This window comes from Sinohyriopsis cumingii, chromosome 2 (assembly GCF_028554795.1).
Source record: "Sinohyriopsis cumingii isolate HCF-2022 chromosome 2, ASM2855479v2, whole genome shotgun sequence".
Lineage (NCBI taxonomy): Eukaryota > Metazoa > Mollusca > Bivalvia > Unionida > Unionidae > Sinohyriopsis > Sinohyriopsis cumingii.
Window position 1 is genome coordinate 157,036,053 of NC_142962.1, and position 6,000 is coordinate 157,042,052.

Sequence of the window (6,000 nt, forward strand, 5' to 3'; positions counted from 1 at the left end):
AAGATCAGGTGTCATTTCTTTAATAAATGCTCATAATTGCTTAAAAACATACATGAAGGAAACTTTAACTTTGACTGACCTGCAGGACACCAATGTGCCGGTGACTGACGATGATCTGCCAGATGAAATTTTAGAAACGTTTTTACCAGCCCTTCCTATGCTGACCCAAAACACAGGAGTTAGAAACGTTATAACGGCAGCTCTAAATGAAATCCGCGATGAGGTAGTTGATGAATTGTTTAAGCTAAACGTTTAAAAAAAAGAAACAAGCTGTACCGTATACATTCAATGGTTAGAAAAGGTCCTTAGCCGGGTCATATATCCATATCTGTCGACGGTAGGTCTGCAACCAATGCTAAGGTGCGCCACATCACAAATAAAAATAAAAAGGTATAATGGGATATGCAGATCTATTTAATGTTCATTGCGCGGAGGAGACTGCGGTCACGGAGGATCAGGAACCCTAAATTTTCCAGATACTGGAGCTCATTAGGCCGAGACAGGACACCGCAAATGCACCAAATTAATAACGACCTAGACGTGCTACAAAATTCAAAGAAAGATCCTAGGATGAAATAGAGTGGTGTAAAAAAAAAAGCTCAACTGTGGTATAAAAGGAGAAGCTAGATGGCCTTTTCTAGGAGGCATACGCGTCATGGTGAAGGTTCCGCAGCCAAATTACTGAAGTCCGAGAAAGGATCAGCCAATACACAATTTATGTCATGGGTCAGCCAATACACAATTTATGTCATGGGTCAGCCAATACACAATTTATGTCATGGGTTTACTACTGCCAGTCTAAACGGTCATTTTAAATCAACTAGTGACTCAACAGTCTGCGCATGGTCGGAGGCGATAGATATCACATTTATTTAAACTTTATTTCATTTGATTAAGAAAAAGCGTACTGATCATGCCACACACATTTTTGTGTTCTCTGTGGGTTTTATTCTTCTCGTTACCGGGACAAATTCTCTGTGGGTTTTATTCTTCTCGTTACCGGAACAAACTCCGAAGAACCGACACCGTTACTAAAGAACAGACACCGTGAAAAGAAGCGGAAATAAAAGTGAACACCATGAGATGGGTCATTTCAAGATAATAACTTACTTGACCTGATTAGGTTATCTAAACAAATTCAGATAAACCCGGCCACATGGGAAAGAACGGTCGGCTTGGTAAATGGCATTTAGAAAATGTACATTGGGGTGGGAGTGGCTCCTCCTCTATCCCGCCCCGCACTGCCCAAAGGGAAGAGCTTTAGCAATACTCCAAAGTTGACATTATTGTCATTCCTGTATTACAAACACCCAGAATGTTATGTATCGCTAGAGAATGTGTATTATTTGCATGCTGTAACTAATATGGTTCAACTTCACTCAGTGAATGAAATTTTAAAGTAATTTTTTCAGATCAAAACCTGGACAAGTAAACGTGTGGTTGTATATTCATTAATGTCTTGAGTATACAGTATCGTAAAGGAACCATCCAGATGACTGTAAACTCAATAAGCGGTAACAGCGTCCGCTACCTCGCTTGGCGCTCAGCATTAAGAAGTTGGTGTTGGGACTGGTGGTCAGTCTGGTGTCAGGATAATGTGAATGGGTGGAACATACGGCCACATATCTGCGGAATGATGACTGAGCGCTAGACATTACAATAAATTGCCACACTGCAGACATCGTAGCATTATAACTCAAATTGTTCAAGCTACGTTAAAAATCCAAATCAAACAACACACACAATAATATTCTGCACCCGTAGCATAGTAAATTTACCCATTAATGTTATACGTGCATTGCATAGCAAAGTTCCAATTATTCTAACCTATATACTAAAAGGTCAGCCATTTTAAAAATCCAGTTGACCGTATATCGTGGTAAATGAATCTTGTCACAAATAAGCATATACGTAATGTCAGAAAGTAATGAAATAAAGTGTCCTGTTCTATGTATGTATGTCACAACGAGATTCATACGTGAAAACGCATGATTTTGTGTCGTTATTTTTATCGCTTAAAGAAAAAACCGGACGATATTGAGATATCATACGTCATTTTACTGTACTGTTTGATATATTCCCCATTAGTCTAAAAATATCTAGAAAAAGGTTAACACAAGATCGACCGAAAACTTAACCATATTTTTAGGCTGTGATTTATTTCCATAGAAAAACAAGGTAAAATTGAGGAATATAACTTAATGTTTTACGAATCGAATCCAAAAATAATGCAAGAATAATCCAAGAATTAAAAAATAGACGTCCTAGTAATACAAAGTAAAAAAAAAAAAACTTAGTTCGAACCCCAATGAAATCCAAATTGAAAGGGGATGACATATTCTGTGGTCAGCGTCGTACTGATGTGTCAACAGTTCTTTGTTGAATCACAAAAAATAATATTCCAGTGTTTGAATTCTGTGTAAATTTCCATGACTGTCTTTGTCCAAAAAATAAAAATATCTGAACTATGTTCTAGACAACCTTACAATAGCATGTAATGAAATATAAAAAATTAAAACTAACAAACAAACAAATTAAATCAAATAAAAATTAAAGCAAATTTGCATAACAATTGTCAAAATCACAACGCAGTTTTGGGTGTTTTGGCATGTTTCCAAGGACTACACGACACAGTTAGTTGCCAACTGAAGGGGTTTTATGTGTGTTAATACCACACATAATTTATCAAGAATTTAACTTAGGACCATTAATTCGCGGAACTGTAAACACTGGTATGGGTGTTATTTTCTTGATTTACTTTCGTGTGATTTATCAGTAGACAATTATAGCCACAGATCGTTATTTAAATTATTTAAAAACAAATACCACGAAACAAAACCCCAATTTATGGTGCATCTCATTAGTTTATCCATAATTATTTATGTACATTTAATTTTTTGTGTGTTTACTTTTGCCCATGATTAAAGACCAAGTTTTGGTGCGCACAAGCTTTTTATCTTGTTTGTAAGTTATACTGGGCTGCTTACTTCGGTTCGAGTTCAGAAACAATCCTTGATTATGACCTTATAAGATTCTAGAAACAAACTTGTTTCCACTTTGGGGTAAATTTCCCATTTAGATGAGTGAGCTTTTTCAGAAAATGTTATTGCGACACATGTCCAGTGGGGATGTATATAAATTTTAGATCAATAAGATTATTCATTGCATCTTTATTTTCAGTCTATTGAATTATTCACTGTTGTGTTCAGGTAAAGTTGAAATAAATTGTATATTTAAATTATTTATTGGAATTACAAAGAGTTTTTTGATATATACATGTGTGTGTGTGTGTGTGTGTGTGTGTGTGTGTGTGTGTAACAGTTTGGCAAGGTACTTAACTCTTTCGGGATTCGTGGAGACATATCGGGCACCACAATAAAGTAGTTTAGCCTTTCTTTTGGACTGTTCAGAGGAAATAGAAAGTGCTCATTATTTAGACTATATTATTATTCTTGTAAAGTTATACATTGTTCGAAGGAATTCCGGACAACGCCATCTTCACAACTTCGCTGTTCTTGGAGAACATTACATTTCAGGTTTAGAATCTTAAACAGAACTCTTCATTCATTTAGATCTTTCATTACAATTTGTCAGGATTATTCTGGACTGTCGTGATAGTAGTGCAAGTTCCTCTTACATTTCAATTGATGACTTTGATAATTAAATTCTTTGTTATGTTTTGCCAGTTGTTTTGGTTTTGGTTCTTTCTGTTATTTAGTTTGTGAGCATGTAGTCTTAACACGGGTAATTATAAAATAAAGTATTCAACAGTATTTTCATTGTATACAGAGTTTCAATGCAATTCAAGTTATACAAATGCATGTTCTAAATTTAGATGATTATCAATTCAAATCATTATTTATCTCAAACAGTGCTTACATACTGAGTGATTTAAACATGACAGCTGTTGTTAGTATCAATTCAACAAGGACATAGAAAAGTAAGAGAGAATACAGATATGTTACTTATATTTCTCATATTAAAAGCATTCTGTAATCGGTTTTCTTGTGTGAAATGCCACATAACCATAGTTTAGGAATTTATAAAGAAAGATCTCGACATTAACGGTGGGGGACTCCATAATTAATTATCAGTTTAAATTTCAACATCAATGCGGTATTCCAGAATTAGTTATCGATTACAAAGTTTACCTAAAGGCAAGATTCCAGAATTAGTTATCGATTACAAATTTTACCTAAAGGCGGGATTCCAGAATTAGTTATCGATTATAAATTTTACCTAAAGGCGGGATTCCAGAATTAAACATCATCACCATCATCACGGTGGGTAGTTCTCAATTTCTCGTAGTAATATTTAATCGCTCTTATGTCTCGACCACCACTATGCTGGCATACTTGCAACTGACATCGAACACCTTCTTAACAGCCAAGGCAGGGTGTAAGTCCTGGACTTCCCCTGCTTGATTAGGGCATTATGCTGTAAACAATACTCTCCCGAGCAAGCCTATTTGCATAAACAATACTCTCCCGAGCAAGCCTATTTGCACTTTTCCGTGCTGCCGTTGGGTAACCACGCACACTTATTTGATCCACGCATAGGCATTTTATAACAAGCAACTGAAGAAACAGACGGCTGAATATATATATATATATATATATATATATATATATATATATATATATATATATATATATATATATATATATATATATATATATATACAATTTGTCTCTAATTCTTTAAAGACAACGAACAATTAAAGAAACAGTCTACGGACTAATATATATATATATATATATATATATATATATATATATATATATATATATATATATATATATATATATATATATAGGGAGAGAGACAGACAGATATAGACAGACAGAAAGAGAGACAGACAGATAATTATAAATATACACCAGACAGAACGGAACGTGCTCTCCCTGGATTCCTATAGAAACTGCATGATGTTAGAAGGCAGAATTAATATTTTAATTAGAGTATTTTTAATTCCTACTTTACGGACATTCGAACCCAGGTCCGCGGGTAAATGGCACCCATCGCCTTGCCTGCACACACGAGCCCATATTCCCTCACGACTAAGCACACATCACCAAACATGATGTTACTCAGTCGGTGTTATATGCACTCGTGTGTAACAGACACTACCTAGTAATCAACTCTCATGTATCTAAGCAGTAATTCCAGATTCCTTTGAAACAAATCAAGGTATGAAAAAATGAATTATAGAGAATTATAAATATACACCAGACAGAACGGAAAGTGCTATTCCTGGATTCGTATAGAAGAATGCTTGATAATAGCAGCCAGAATTAATATTTTAAATACAAAAAGTACTATCATACAGGTTAGAGAATATTTAATTCCTTCTCTATGGAGATTCGAACCCAGGTCCATGAGTAAACGGTACCCATCACCTTGCCTGCACACACGAGCCCATATTCCCTCACGACTAAGCACACATCACCAAAAATGATGTTACTTAATCTGTGTTATATGCATATATGTAATTCTCTATAATTAATTCTGCTAGACACGAGTGCATATAACACCGATTGAGTAACATCATTTTCTGTTTGTAAGTTTTTTAAAAACATTGATTATAAATTAAATCAAATATACTTAACAATAGATTTTTAGTAGAACAAACAACTTCACAAAAAGTACCGGTTATTTATGCGGCGCGAAGGCGATCAGGTAAGGTGGGATTTACCATTTTCCTTCAAGATGTGAAAGGTTTGATCTTTTCTAATAAATGATAGAAAAGCTTGAAGAAAGGATGTTGCATAAAGCTGTTTGAATATTTATGATCTTGCCTGCCATGGTCTTCGTTGTTACAAGGATATATGGATAGGGTTTGGGGATTAATGAAGAGACAATGACCACTTTACCTACATTAATAATGTTGTGTATTATGACTCTTGGGTAATAAAAGAGAGCAAAACCAACAAGAATTGTTTTTTCGAAATATATATATTTATTTCCCTAAAAAAACGAAGTGGAAGAATAATGAAACTT